Genomic DNA, 16631 nt, shown 5'->3' with positions numbered 1-16631 from the left:
TTATCCACTGTGATTTGATTTTTGTGAGAGGTGAAAGCTGTGGGTCCTGTTTCAGTCTTCTACATGTGGCTATCCAATTTTCCCAGCACCATTTATTGAATAAGGATTCTTTCTCCCAGAGTATGTTTTTGTCTGCTTTGTCAAAGATTAGATGGCTATATGAGGATGGTTTTATATTTGGATTTTCTGTTCTGTTCCACTGGTCTGTGTCCCTGCACTTGTGCCAATACCAAGCAGTTTTAAAAACCACAGCCTTGTAGTATAGTTTGAATTCTGGCAAATTAATACCTCCCATTTTGTTTTTATTGCTTAGAATTGCTTTTGTTACATGGGGTCTTCTCTGGTCCCATAAAAAGCGTAAAATTATTTTTTCTATATCTTTGAAAAATGATGTTGGTAATTTAACAGGGATTGCATTGAATCTGTAGATCACTTTGGGTAGTATAGACATTTTAACAATGTTGATTCTTCCAATCCACGAGCATGATATGGTTTTCCATCTATTTACATGCTCTGCCATTTTCTTCCTCAGTGTTTCATAGTTCTCCCTATAGAGGTCCTTTACCTCCTTAGTTAAATATATTACTAGGTATTTTATTTTTTTTGTTGCTATTTTGAAGGGTATGGAGTCCTTAATTTGCTTCTCCATTTCACTACTATTGGCATATATGAATGCAGTCACGAGAATAAACAGACAACCTACAGAATGGGAAAAATTTTCGCATATTACACATCAGATAAAGGACTGATAACAAAAATCTATTTAGAACTCAGGAAAATCAGTAAGAAAAAATTGAACAATCCTATCAAAAAGTGGGCAAAGGACATGAATAGAAATTTTTCAAAAGAAGATATAAGAATGGCTAACAAACATATGAAAAAATGCTCAACATCTCTAATTGGCTGGGCGCGGTGGCTCACGCCTGTAATCCTAGCACTCTGGGAGGCCAAGGTGGGCGGATCATTTGAGCTCAGGAGTTCGAGACCAGCCTGAGCAAGAGCGAGACCCCATCTCTACTAAAAATAGAAAGAAATTATATGGACAGCTAAAAATATATATAGAAAAAATTAGCTGGGCATGGTGGTGCATGCCTGTAGTCCCAACTACTCGGGAGGCTGAGACAGGAGGATCCCTTGAGCTCGGGAGTTTGAGGTTGCTGTGAGCTAGGCTGACGCCACGGCACTCACTATAGCCTGGGCAACAGAGTGAGACTCTGTCTCAAAAAAAAAAAAAAAACATCTCTAATCATCAGGGAAATGCAAATCAAAAGCACAATGTGATATCACTTAACTCCAGTGAGAATAGCCTTTATCAAAAAGTCCCAAAACAAAACATGTTGGCATGGATGCGGAGAGACAGGAACACTCATACACTGCTGGTGGGACTGAAAACTAGTGCAACCCCTATGGAAAGCATTATGGAGATATCTTAAACAGATTCAAGTAGACTTACCATTCGACCCAGCAATCCCATTATTGGGCATCTACCCAAAAGAACAAAAGTCATTCTAAAAAAAAGACACCAGTACCTGAATTTTTATAGCAGCACAATTCACAATGGCAAAGATGTGGAAACAACCCACATGTCCATTAATTCATGAATGGATTAGTAAAATGTGGTATATGTATACCATGGAGTATTACTCAGCTATAAGAAATAATGGTGATATAGAATCCCTTTTGTTCTCCTGGAGAGAGTTGGAACCCATTCTATTAAGTGAAGTATCCCAAGAATGGAAAAATAAGTACCCCATGTACTCACCAGCAAACTGGTTTCCCTGATCATCACCTAAGTGCACATTTGGGAATAACACCAATTGGGTATTGGACAGAGGTGGGGGGTTGGGGGAGGGGATGGGTGTATACCTACATGATGAGTGCGATGCACACTGTCTAGGGAATGGACACGCTTGAAGCTCTGACTTGAGGGGATGGAGGGGACATGGGAAATATATATAACCTGAACTTTTGTACCCCCATAATAAGCTGAAATAAATAATGTAAAAAAAAAAAAACAAATAAAAGTGACCAAATATTTGAAAAAAAAAAAAACAAACAAGAAAATGAACAAAATATCTGAATAGATATTTCTCAAAGAAAGACATACAAATGGCCTCCAGGTATATGAAAAAGTGCTCAACATCATTAGTCATCAGTTAAATGCAAATCAAAACTGCAATGAGATACCATCTCTCTCACTTAAATGAACTGTTACAAAAAGACAGGAATAATGGATGCTGGAGAAGATTTGAAGAAAAAGGAACCCTCATATGCTGTTGTTGGGAATAGAAACTAGTGCAACCACTATGCAGAAGAGTATAAAGGTTACTCAAGAACAAAAACAGCAATCCCCTTTCTAGTCATATATCTCAAGGTGGGCAATTCAGCATATCACAAAGATACATGCACTTTCATGTTTACTGTGGCACTTTTGAAAATAGCCAAGATATGGAATCAACTTAAGTGTCCTTCATTTTATTATTTGATAAGGAGACTGTGGTCAATATATACAATGGAATATTATATTTTTAATTTTTTATTGATACATAAGTATACATATTCATGGAGTACATGTTATATTTTGATACAAGCATATAACTTATAATGATCAAATCAGGGTAATTGGGACATGATTCACCTGAAACATTTAACATTGCTTTATGTTGGGAACATTTGAAGACTTCTAGGTATTCTGAAATAAAATAAATTGTTGTTAACTATAGTTGCCCTATTGCACTATTGAACACTAGAACTTTTTCCTTCTATTTAACATAATTACCCCTTCACCAACACCTCTTCATTACCCCTTCCGACCATCCTTACCAATCTCTAGTAGCCACCATTCTATTCACTACCTCCATGAGATCAATTTTTTTTTTTTAGGTCCTATATGTGAGTATGACAATGCAATATTTGTCTTTTTGTGCCTGGTGTATTTCACTTAAAATAATGTCCTCCAGATCCATCCATGTTTCTGCAAATGACAAAATTTCCTCCTTTTTCATGGCTAAATAATATTCCAATGTGTACATACACCACATCTTTTTTGTCCATTTGTCCCTTGATAAACAATCTGATTCCACATTTTAGACATTGTGAATAATGGTGCAATAAAGACTGAAGTGAAAATATCTTCTGGTTACATTTTATGTCTTTGCCTCACCCAAGTGAGGTTTAGAGGCATACCTTTCCCCTCTACAATGCTCACTCTGTCTATGACCATTATTGTGAGTTTACCCCCTGCAATACCCTAATCCCTGGAGAATATTACTACTGTGTGAGCACCATAGTGTTGATCAGTTAGTACCAATTTGATGGCGAGTACATGTGGAGGCTATTCCTCCAATCTTGTGATACCTCACTGTGGATAATGGGCTCAAGTTCAATCCATGAAAATATAAGAGGTGCTAGATCACTGTCATTTCTTATAATTGAGTAATATTCCATTGTATACATATACCAAATTTTAGTAATCCATTCATGAATTGACGGTCATCTGGGCTGTTTCCACATCCTTACAATAGTGAATAGTGCTGCCAAAACATTCAGGTGCAGATGTCTTTATTATAGAAAGTACTTTGCTCTTTTCAGTAGATGCCTAATGGCGCTATTGCTGGATTGAATGATATTTCTATTTTTTGCTCTTTGAGGTATCTCCAGATTCTTTTCCACAGAGATTGCACCAATTTGCACTCCCACCAGCAGTATAACAGTGTTCCCATCTCTCCACATCCTCAACAGCATTTGTTGTTTTGGGATTTTTTGATAGAGGCCAATCTCACTGGGATGAGGTGATATCTCATTGTGGTTTTGATTTGCATTTCCCTAATGATTAGAGATGTTGAATTTTTTTTATATGTTTGCTGGCCATTCTTCTGTCTTCTTTTGAAAAGTTTCTGTTCATTTTCTTTGCCCATTTATTGATGGGGTTGTTTTATTTTTTCTTGTTGATTTTCTTGAGTTCTAGATAGATTCTTCTTATCAGCCCTTTAGCAGATGTGTAGAGAACAAATATTTTCTCCCATTCTGTAGGTTGTCTATTTGCTTTAATGATAGTTTCCTTGGCTGTACAAAAGCTTTTTAATTTGATCAGGTCCCATTTATTTATTTTTGTAGCTGCTGTGATTGCTTTGGGAGCCTTCTTCATAAATTCTTTGCCTAGGCCAATGTCTGAAAGAGTCTTCCCTACATTTTCTTCTAGAATTGTTAAGGTTTCATGCCTTAGGTTTAAGTCTGTTACCCATCTTGAATTGATTTTTGTAAGAGGTGAGAGGGTGGGGATCCAGTTTTACCAGCACCTTTTATTGAAACGGGATTCTTTTCCCCAGTGTATATTTTTGTCTGCTTTGTCAAAGATTAGATGACAATATGCAGATGGTTTCATCTCTGGATTCTCAGTCTTGTTCCAAAGGTCTGTGTGTCTATTCTTGTGCCAATACCATGCTGTTTTAGTTATTATAGCCTTGTAGTACAACTTGAAGTCTGGTAGACTGATACCTCCTAGTTTGTTCTTTTTACTTAAGATTGATTTGGCCATATGAAATCTTCTCTGGTTCCATAGAAAGCATAAAATTATATTTTCTGGATCTGTAAAGAATAATGATGGAACTTTGATAGGGATTGCATCAATTCTGTAGATCACTTTAGGTAGTATGGACATTTTCACGATATTGATTCTACCAATCCATGAGCAAGGTAGATTTTCCATCTGTTTACATCTTCTACAATTTCTTTTCTTAGTGTCTTGTAGTTTTCCCTGTATATGTCTCTCACTTCTTTCATTAAATATATTCCTAGATATTTAATTTTCTTTGAGGCTATTGTAAAAGTTATTGCGTTTTTGATTTGAAATTTTCCTTGACTATTATTGGCATATATGAATGCCTCTGATTTGTGTGTATTCATTTTATATCCTGAGACTTTACTGAATTAATTTATCAATTCCAAGAGTCTCTTGGTTGAGTCCTTGGGGTTTTCTGGATATAATATCATATTATCGGCAAAGAGTGAGGGTTTGATCTCATCTGCCCCCATCTGGATGCCCTTAATATCCCTCTATGGTCTAATTGCTCTAGCAAGAACTTCCAACACTATGTTGAATAGAAGAGGTGATAGTGAGCAACCTTGTCTGATTCTGGTTCTAAGTGGGAATGCTTTCAATTTTTCCCCATTCAGTATGATAATGGCCATGGGTTTGTCAGAAATAGATTTGACAATTTTAAGTTATGACCCACCCATCTATGCCTATTTTATTCAGAGGTTTTATCATAAAGGTGTGCTGGACTTTGTCAAATGCTTTTTCTGCATCTATTGAGAAAATCATATGGCATTTGTTCTTGCTTTTATTTATGAGGCAAATTGCATTAATAGATTTGCATATGTTGAAGCAGACTTCTATCCCTGGAATAAGCCCACCTGGTTATGGTGAATTATTTTTTTTAATGTGCTGCTGAATTCGATTTGCTAAAAATTTTTTGAGGATTTTTGCATCTGTATTCATAAGGGATAATGGAATATTATATAGCCAGAAAAAAGAATGAAATTCTGCCATTTGCAACAACATGGATGGAACTAAAGAACATTAGGTTAAGTGAAATAAGCCAAACACTGAAAAAGAAATCTCTCATCTTCTCAGTGATATGTGGGAGCTAAACTAAAACCAATTGATTTCACAAAAATATAGAGTAGAATCATGGTGACTAGAGGCTGGAAAGCATGGCAGGTAGAGGGATAAATTGAGGATGGTTAATGGGTGCAAACATATAATTACTTAGAATGAACCATGTTTGATAGCACAACAAAGTAACTATAATCAACAATTAGTTAGGGTATACTTTAAAATAACTAAAACAATGAAATTAGAATGTTCCAAACACAAAGAAATGATAAATGTCTGAGGTGATGGCTAACACAATTATCATGATTAATTCACACTGTGTTCCTATTTCAAATTATCACATGAACCCCATAAACATATACAACAAATATTTACCCACAATAATGAAAAAAAAGGGCAATAAAGTAGGTTTTTTCAAAAGAAGACCTACAAATGGCCAGCATATAATTGACAAATTCTCAAGGTCAGTAATCATCAGGAAATGACAAATCTAAGCTGCTATGAGATGTCAACTCACTCCTGTTAGAATGACTACTATTAAACAGATATGATATAATAAATATTGGCAAACATGCACAAAAAACGGGAATGCTGGTACACAGTTGGTGTGAATGCAAATCAGTACACTGTGAAAAATAGTATAAAGATTTCTTTTTTTTTTTTTTTTGAGACAGAGTCTCACTCTGTTGCCCAGGCTACAGTGAGTGCCGTGGCGTCAGCCTTACCTCACAGCAACCTCAAACTCCTGAGCTCAAGCGATCCTCCTGTCTCAGCCTCCCGAGTAGCTGGGACTACAGGCATGTGCCACCATGCCCGGCTAATTTTTTCTATATATATTTTTAGCTGTCCATATAATTTCTTTCTATTTTTAGTAGAGATGGGGTCTCGCTCTTGCTCAGGCTGGTCTCGAACTCCTGAGCTCAAATGATCCACCCACCTCGGCCTCCCAGAGTGCTAGGATTACAGGCGTGAGCCACCGCGCCCGGCCAAGATTTCTTTAAGAATTAAAGATAAAATAACCATATGGCACAGCAATCATACCATTGGCTATACATACCCCTAAAATGAAATCAGTATATTTAAGAAACATCTTCACTTGCATATTTATTCAGAAATATTCACAATAGTGAAGATAGAGTCTCAATTTACTTGCCCATCATTGAAGAATGAATAAATACAAGGGAACATGTATACACAATGAAATACTATTCATCCACAAAATAGAAAAATCCTATCATATTAAATCACATGAGTGAACATGGAGAACATGTTAATTGAAATAAGCCAGTCATGGACAAATGCTTCATCATCTTTTATCTCACTGAAGTAGAAAGGAAAATGGTGGCATCAGAGGCTAGGGTTTTAGGAAACAGTAGGATTGGGGGAATGTCTTTCAAAGGATACATAATTTCAGTTAGACAGAAAGAATAAATTTAAGAGATCTACTGTACAGCATGCTTATTATACTTAATGGTGATACATTGTATTTTTAAAATATTCTGAAACAGTCAATGAGAAGTGTTATACACCACAAAGGTGATAACTATGAGAAGTAAAGCATCTGTTAATAAGTTAGAATAAGCATCAATGTGTGCATGTGTGTGCATGTGTGTATACATATGTGTGTATAATATATATACTTCAAAACATCACATTTTACATGGTAAATACATATAATGTTATAAGTCAAATAAAAAAACTAATCAATGATAATCGTTGAAACATAGCATTGTTCTAAATACTGAGCCCGGATCTTTGTCATGAGCTTAGCTGAACCGTATCAAAAATGCGTAGTTTTTGTGCTGTTTTTGTCATTCCATTTGTCACTCATAAGCAAGGGAACTCTGATATTTACCAGCAGATTTAGAATCCAGCACAGAATATGAAAGGGGCTTTAATGCTTTTATTTTAAGCTAAGGACACCTGGACTTCCTGGTGCTGATGATTATGGTATGGAAGACACTAAAGGGGTATGTGGTGCTCACTGTCCCACCTGTGGCCACTGTGAGTACAGATAACAGGATTGCATCCCAAATCACTTATGAAATTTTCAATCAAAAAGGTGCCATGATCCAAGATTCCTCTAGAGAGAATGACCAAATTGTTGGCCACAGTTAGATGACTAAAAATGAAAACTGTGTACTGTGCACTGCATCAACTGAAATAAAGTCATGTAAAATAAATTCTCTAAGGTTGAAATATTAGGTAAAGAAAGATTATTCCAAATTTTAAATCCACAGAAATCATTCTATTATATTCTAACACTGAAAATACACAGTCATAAGTAGATTCTAGATGGATGCATATGTTGTACTATAAGTAATTCATAGAAAATTAAATTCAAACTTCTTCATTTACCTAAACTCTCTATTAAGAGATGGCCAAATTCTGATGTATCTTTTTTTTCTTACAGCTTATTATGGGGGTACAAAAGTTCAGGTTATATATATTGCCCATGCCCCCCCCATCGCCCCGAGTCTGAGCTTCAAGAGTGTCCATTCCCCAGACAGTGCACATCGCACTCATCATATAGAAATACACCCATCCCCTCCCCCCACTCCCATCCCCCTGATTAAGAACTTCAAGTGTGTCCATTCCCCAGACAGTGCACATCACACTCATCATGTAGGTATACACCCATCCCCTCCCCCAACCCCCCACCTCTGATACCCAATTGGTGTTATTCTCAAATGTGCACTTAGGTGATGATCAGGGAAACCAGTTTGCTGGTGAGTACATGTGGTACTTATTTTTCCACTCTTGGGATACTTCACTTAATAGAATGGGTTCCAACTCTCTCAAGGAGAACCAAAGAGATGCCATATCACCGTTATTTCTTATAGCTGAGTAATACTCCATAGTATACATACACCACATTTTACTAATCCATTCATGAATTGATGGGCATGTGGGTTGTTTCCACATCTTTGCAATTGTGAATTGTGCTGCTATAAACATTCGTGTGCAGGTGTCTTTTTTATAGAATGACTTTTGTTCTTCTGGGTAGATGCCCAATAATGGGATTGCTGGGTCGAATGGTAAGTCTACTTGAATCTGTTTAAGGTATCTCCATATCGCTTTCCACAGGGGTTGCACTAGTTTTCAGTCCCACCAGCAGTGTATGAGTGTTCCTGTCTCTCCACATCCACTCCAATATGTATTGTTTTGGGACTTTTTGATAAAGGCTATTCTCACTGGAGTTAAGTGATATTGCATTGTGCTTTTGATTTGCATTTCCCTGATGATTAGAGATGTTGAGCATTTTTTCATATGTTTGTTAGCCATTCTTATACCTTCTTTTGCAAAATTTCTATTCATGTCCTTTGCCCACTTTTTGATAGGGTTGTTCAATTTTTTCTTACTGATTTTCCTGAGTTCTAAATAGATTTTTGTTATCAGTCCTTTATCTGATGTGTAGTATGCAAAAAATTTCTCCCATTCTATAGGTTGTCTGTTTACTCTCGTGAATGTTTCTTTGGCTGTGCAGAAGCTTTTTAATTTGATAGGTCCTATTTATTTATTTTTGTTGTTGCTGTGACTGCCTTTGGGGTCTTCTTCATAAATTCTTTGCCTAGGCCAATGTGTGTAAGAGTCTTTTTTATATTTTCTTCTAGAAGTCTAATAGTTTCACACCTAAGGTTTAAGTCTGTTATCCACCGTGATTTGATTTTTGTGAGAGGTGAAAGCTGTGTGTCCTGTTTTAGTCTTCTACATGTGGCTATCCAATTTTCCCAGCACCATTTATTGAATAAAGATTCTTTTCCCCAGAGTATGTTTTTGTCTGCTTTGTCAAAGATTAGATGGCTATATGAGGATGGTTTTATATTTGGATTTTCTGTTCTGTTCCACTGGTCTGTGTCCCTGCCCTTGTGACAATACCAAGCAGTTTTAATAATCACAGCCCTGTAGTATAGTTTGAGGTCTGGCAAATTAATACATCCCATTTTGTTTTTATTGCTTAGAATTGCTTTTGCTAAACAGGGTCTTCTCTGGCTCCATACAAAACATCATATTATTTTTTCTCTATCTGTGAAAAATGATGTTGGTAATTTAATAGGGATTGCATTGAATTTGTAGATCGCTGTGGGCAGTATAGACATTTTAACAATGTTGTTTCTTCCGATCCATGAGCATGGTATGGTTTTGCACCTATTTACATGCTCTGCAATTTCCTTCCTCAGTGTTTCATAGTTCTCCCTATAGAGGTCCTTTACCTCTTTATTCAAATATATTCCTAGGTATTTTATTTTCTTTGTTGCTATTTTGAAGATTATTGAGTCCTTAATTTGGTTCTCCATTTGCCTGTTATTGGTATATATGAATGCCTCTGATTTGTGTGTATTGATTTTGTATCCTGAGACTTTACTGAATTCATTGATCAATTCCAGGAGTCTCTTGATTTAATTCTTGGGGTTTTCTAGATATAACATCATGTCATCAGCAAAGAGTGAGAGTTTGATCTCTTCTGTCCCTATTTGGACTCCCTTGATTCTGCTCTCTTGTCTGATAGCTCTTGCAAGGACTTCCAATACTATGTTGAAACATAATGGGGACAGTGGGCATCCTTGTCTGGTTCCAGTTCGAAGTGGGAATGCTTTCAAGTTTTCCCTATTCAGTATGATGTTGGCTGTGGGTTTGTCATATATGGTTTGTATCATTTTTAGATAGGCCCCATCTATGCCTATTTTGTTAAGCGTTCTTATCATGAAAGGGTGTTGAATTTTGTCAAATGCTTTTTTTTGCATCTATTGAGGGATCATATGGTCTTTATTTTTGCTTCTATTTATGTGGTGAATCACATTTATAGATTTGTGTATGTCAAATCATCCCTGCCTCTCTGGGATGAAGCCCACTTGGTCGTGATGGATTACTTTTTTGATAAGCACTTGGATTCAATTTTCTAGGATTTCATTGAGAATTTTTGCATCTATATTCATAAGGGATATTGGTCTGTAGTTTTCTTTTTTTCTTGCATCATTTCCTGGTTTTGGTATCAAAATTATGTTGGCTTGGTAAAATGTGTTGGGGAGAATTCCATCCTTCTCGATGTTGTAGAATAGTTTATGTAGGATGGGCACCAATTCTTCTTTGTCGGTATGGTAAAATTCGGGTGTTAACCCATCTGGTCCAGGGATTTTCTTTTTGGGAAGGTTTTTTATTGCTGTTTCGATTTCAGATCTAGGTATTGGTCTATTCAGGAATTCTATTTCTTTCTGGTTGAGTCTGGGAAGGCTGTGTGTTTCTAAAAATTTGTCTATTTCCCCGACATTTTCCAATTTGTGTGCATAAAGATTTTTGTAGAATTCATAGATGATATCATGTATCTCTGTGGCATCGGTCATGATTTCTCCTTTCATGTTCCTGATGGAGGTTATTAGAGATATTTCTTTTCTGCTCTTGTTTAGTCTAGCCAGAGGTGTGTCTATTTTGTTTATCTTTTCAAAGAACCAACTTTTTGTTTTATTAATCTCCCTTATGGTTTTTTTGTTGTCCTTTTCATTTAGTTCTGATTTGATCTTAATAATTTCCCGCCTTCTGCTGGTTTGGGGGTCAGTCTGTTATTCTTTCCCCAGCTCTTTGAGTCTATTCATTAGGTTGTCTATTTGTAAGTTTTCTGTCTTTTTGATATAGGCATTTATGGAAATAAATTTTCCCCTCAGGACTGCTTTAGTTGTGTCCCACAGATTTTGATAAGTTGTGTCTCCTTTGTCATTTAATTCAAAGAATCTTTTGATTTCCATCTTGATTTCTTCATTTATAAAATAATCATTCAGGAGAAGGTTGTTTAGCTTCCATGATTTTGAGTAGCAATGAGAATTTCTGTTAGGGTTCATTGTTACTTTTATTCTGCTGTGATCTGAGAAGATGTATGGCATAATTTCTATTTTTTTTTAATTTTTTAAGACATGATTTATGTCCTAGGATATGGTCAATCTTAGAGAATGTCCCATGAGCTGATGAGAAGAAAGTATATTCAGTGAATTTTGTGTAGAATGTCCTGTAGATGTCAGTTAGGCCCATTTGTTCTAGCATTCTATTTAAGTCCATTATTTCTTTGTTTATTTTCTGTTTGGAGGATCTGTCCTGTACTGTCAGCATCATGTTAAAGTCTCCGGCTACTATAGTATTGTTATCTATCATTTGGTTCAGATCAAGTAGGGTTTGCTTTATGAATCTGGGTGCACCTAAGTTGGGTACATATATATTAAGTATAGTTATGTCTTCTTGTTGAATTGTACCCTTCACCAGTATATAGTAACCATCTTTGTCTTTCATTACTTTTGTTGATTTAAAAACTAAGTTATCAGAGATTAAAACTGCCACACCTGCTTTCTTTTGGCTTCCATTTGCTTGAAATATTGATTTCCACCTTTTTATTTTCAGTCTAAATGCATCCTTGCAGGTTAGATGAGTTTCCTGAAGACAGCAGATACTTGGCTTGTATTTTTTTATCCATTGGGCCGGTCTATGTCTCTTGAGTGGGGAATTCAAGCCATTCACATTTCATGAGAGAACTGATAAGTGAGACAGATTTTTGTTCATCTTATTGGGTGGAACTTCATTGTTATGTTTTCTCTCTTGAGCCATTGTGATAACTGGGTTTTGATCTTTATCTCTTGAGTAGTTTTACATTCATGGGTCTTTCTTGTGCTGGTCCGTGTGTGACTCTGTTTTGAGTATTTCTTGGAGAGCTGGTCTTGTCTTGGTGAATTCTCTGAGTTTTTGTTTATCTGAGAATGTCTTAATTTCTCCTTCGTATATAAAACTTAGCTTAGCTGGGTACAAGATTCTAGGCTGGGCATTATTCTGTTTCAGAAGAGTGAGAATGGGGCCCCAATCTCCTCCTGCTTGTAAAGTTTCAGTTGAGAAATCTGGTGTAATTCGGACGGGCTTTCCTTTGTATGTTACTTGTTTCTTTCTCCTTACAGCTGAAGAAGGGTCTCTTTAGTGGATATTTTGGTCAGTCTGATGACTGCATGACGTGGTGTCTTCCTATTTGGTATGAATCTCCCAGGGGTTCTTTGAGCTTCTTGAACCTGTATATCTGGAATTTTAGCAAGGCCTGGGAAATTTTCCTCAATTATATCTTCAAATAGCTTATCCAACCCTTGCTTATTGTCTTCTTCACCCTCAGGAATGCCGATAACTCTCATGTTAGGCTTCTTCACATAATCCCACATTTCTTGTAGACTCTGGTCTTTTCTCTTATTTCTTTGCTCTATCTCCGTGACTGACTTATTTAATTGGAAAGTGTTATCTTCGATCTCTAAGATTCTTTCTTCTGTTTGATCTACCCTGCTCTTGAGACTTTCCACTGTGTTTTGTAGCTCCCTGAAAACATTCTTCATTTCCAGGAGTTCAGTTTGATTTTTTTTCAATAATCCAATTTCTTTAGTGAATTTTTCTTCCAAGTCCTGGATTTTTTTTGTGTGTGTGTGGTTTCTTTGCGTTGGTTATCCATTTTTTCTTGCATAATATTCAGCTTTTTTATGACCCATGTTTGAAATTCTTCCTGTGACATGTTGCTATTTTGAATCTGGTTTGTGTCAATTGGTAGAGAGCTGGTATTCCTCTTTGGGGGCAAGATTTCAGGTTGATTCTTTATACTCCCAGAATTCTTTCACTGAGCCCTTCCCATCTGGATCAATCATTAGATTTCTTCTTTCAGCATTAGTCTGGATAGAGGCACGCCGTGCATGCTGTTCTTAGGCTGTGTAGCAGACTAGGTGAGTTGCTTCCTTTGTCACTAGGGGGAGCCTGTTATGTGTTGTTTAGGATTTTGCTCCCTCAGCTGGTGGGCTGCTCCTGTTGGGTCCAGCCCCACAGAATTTATTTTACCTAAAACCGGTTTGAGGAGTTAAGTCACTGGGCTGTGCTGGATGCAGACAAAAATCATCTTTTTCTTGTCTCTTCTTCTCCAGAGATGGTTTCTGACTCTCTCCATGCAAAAAACTGTGGCTGCCAGGGGGAGGCAGTGCCCTCGTTAGCCCAACACCCCAGCTGCTGCAGCTCCCGTGGGCAATGGCCTGCCCCGCCCCAATGACTGCAAGGTCCACACTCCACTCCCTCACAACTGGGGAAGCATTCAGTGTTCATGCAAAGACAGAGCTTTTAGTGGGGGTCCACAGACTAGGGCAGGGAGCCACCCGGTACCCAAATGCTCCACAGCGGCTAGGCTGTGGACCCCAACAATGGTGGCTGCCCATCCATGGATTGCTGGCACTGGAGGTGAATGTTCAAGGTCCGGCAGGGGCCAGAGGAGCCAGGGATTGAGGGAGCCCAGCCACCTGCTGTCTCCAGGCTAGAAACCCACCAAGTAAATGAAACCAGTTTGGCGTCTCCTAGCTGCCTTTTGCTGCAGCCTAGAGCAAACCCTCCCGTACCAGGTGTAATCCGTGCACAGAGCTCCGGGGTCCAAAATGCCTCCCGCTAATGTCTCCTCTCCACAGAGCCCCACGTCTCCCATGGCGATTCTGCACTGAATTCAGGCAGATCACTAAATGAGTGGGTGTGGAGGTCAGTGGGGAAACAAGCCTCTCTCCGGTGGGGCTGAACCCACCTCACTAGCTGGTGAGGGGGGGTACAGCCATCCCATGTTCTGCTCTCTATTGTCCATCCCTCACTCCGCTGTCTATTGTCCGTCCGGCACTCTCCAGATTTTCGGGATCTTATTTCCTGTTCACCTCAGTCTTTTCTTGCTTTCTGTGTCCCACGCTGATTCTCCGTGGATTCACACCGCTGTTCTTGTGGGGGAGCGATCCTCTAGCATTGTGGCAGACTGAGATCCATGCCTTCCTCTCCAGGAACGCAAATCCAGGAGGTCACCTCTGCTCTGCCATCTTCCTAAACTGATGTATCTTTACATAGTTCTTACCATATGCATCATACACTTATTAATGCTTTACTTATTTTAATTATTTTCATATTTATGACATTATATGTTAGGATCTAATAACATCTTGATTTTATAAAGCAAACAATACTGAGTTCTTGATTTAATCCTCTGGCATTCAGAATTATTTATCTTTCTTTGTACTTTAAGGCTCTTACATTTAGCTTAGGACACTGAATCTCTCTAATCTTAAGTAATCAGAATGCTGCATGTATAACCTATAAATGGCGTCAAACTCTCTACATTTTTCTTTCACCAAATTAAAAAATTCTGCACTTCTCATCAGAACTTTAAAGTACTGTGTGAACTGGCAGGGGATGAGTACAACAGTGAGAAAGTTGTAGACCAAGTACAGACAGAAAGAAGAATGGCTTAGATACATTTCTAGAAGGGAATGAAGATAAAAAGATAGCAAAAAAAAAAAACTGAAGATAATTATGAAATCAGAGAAGCAGAGTTTCCACTTATAAATTCCAAGCATTGGTTGTTCTATAGGTCTCCTCTCTCCACATGCAAAGTCAGTGCCATTTTTTCACCCTGCACATTTTCAATCTCTTACCTGGAGCCACAGACTCACTCCCACAGAAATATTTACTGCTAATTATAAAGCATCTATTACATACATAACACTGTCCTGTACTTGTTCCTTCTATTTAAATATCAAAACAACCCCATAATTTATAAATCCTTCTTAGTGTTTACCTGAACAAATTACCCTGACATAGTCAATAAATCAATTAGGTCAATGACCAAAAGTAAAAGAAACAGTAACCAAAAGTGCTTTCAATATGCTCCCCAAATTAGAAGGAAAATATAGAATGTACTAAGTAAATAAAATGAAATTAATACACTGTGGAATTACTCATACCTTCAGATTATTTAATGAGAGCCATTAAATTTTATAAAAATCATTCTTATAATTGAGAGCATGTCATATAAAGATTACTTAATGACCTTTGAAATAATAAAATTATGCATTAGGCCTAGTATGAGTAATAAGCATGCAAGAACAGATGATTGGTGTGAGCAGGTTCTGAACCAGAAGCTTTAGGGTTTTAAATAAATTAATTTAACATAAAGCCAAAAAAAATTGCTTTCAGAATCTTTGAAGTTTCTAGTTTGCTAGTAAATTCTCAACACTTTTGAAATTACCTATTTTTCCAATATTTCTTCTTTATATTTCAAAATAGGTATACATCCACATTCACACAAACACAATTACTTACTCTGTAAATCTATTACAACTAAAGTCCATCTTACCATGTTGTATTTGTATGTTTGATTCCATGTAAATAAAAAATGTGTTTATTTGTGCTTCACTGGCTACAGAGGTTGCATGCTGAAAGAAAAATGTAGAATAAAATGGAAGAAGTAGTCATTCAGTGTTCAGAAATGTATGGCTTTTCATTAAGTGGACAATCTTTATTATAAGCATTACAGTAACAATGTAATTGCAAAAATAATAAAAACTAAAAATTTGGGGAACATTATTCTTCGAAGTATTAGAAATTTAAAGCCACTGAAAAAAAGGATCACAAATTATGTCATTTTAGTGTGTCACCCAATTGTACATTTTTACAATCCATTACCTCCAACTTTGAGTAACATCGGATAGGTTAATGTTAGTGGCAAAATAACACTTCATTCAATCTACAACATGTTTAACACATTAAAAACCTTTTTTAGTTTAATAAAACAAATTAAGTTTACATGTAATCTAATATTTCAAAATTCACTCTATTTCATCATCCTAATTTGCAATTAGTAAAACAATTTATTTCTAATATTGTAATTGTTTCATTCTGATTATAATGAGAAGAATATTAGTCTGTATACCTACATTATACATTACTTGAAATACTGTTTTTAAAAGTCAGCCACAAAGAACCTCTCCATTTCATACATGTTACATTTCAGTGTTTTTAATTTTCCATGGAAAAGCACATGAATGATGCCTACTTAACAGAAAGACTTCTAATAACTGTGATATAGCTACCATTAACCACACACATTCACATACACACTAGGAATGAAAGAATAGCATCTACTGCTTTGAGAGTTGAATCACATCAATATTTCCTTGTCAAAAAATGCAAAAAAAATTATACTTTGTTACATTTT

The 16631-nt window shown here is 36.7% G+C and overlaps 1 pseudogene; it reads left to right on the top strand.

Annotated features, from left to right (window-relative positions):
* LOC138393008 (centromere-associated protein E-like) overlaps nucleotides 1-16631 on the top strand; it is a 262162-nt pseudogene that overhangs the window by 169756 nt on the left and 75775 nt on the right.

The sequence above is a fragment of the Eulemur rufifrons genome, chromosome 10 (genome assembly GCF_041146395.1).
Source record: "Eulemur rufifrons isolate Redbay chromosome 10, OSU_ERuf_1, whole genome shotgun sequence".
Classification (NCBI taxonomy): Eukaryota; Metazoa; Chordata; class Mammalia; order Primates; family Lemuridae; genus Eulemur; species Eulemur rufifrons.
Note: the sequence above shows the minus strand (reverse complement) of the source record. Positions and strands in the feature narration are given on the sequence as shown.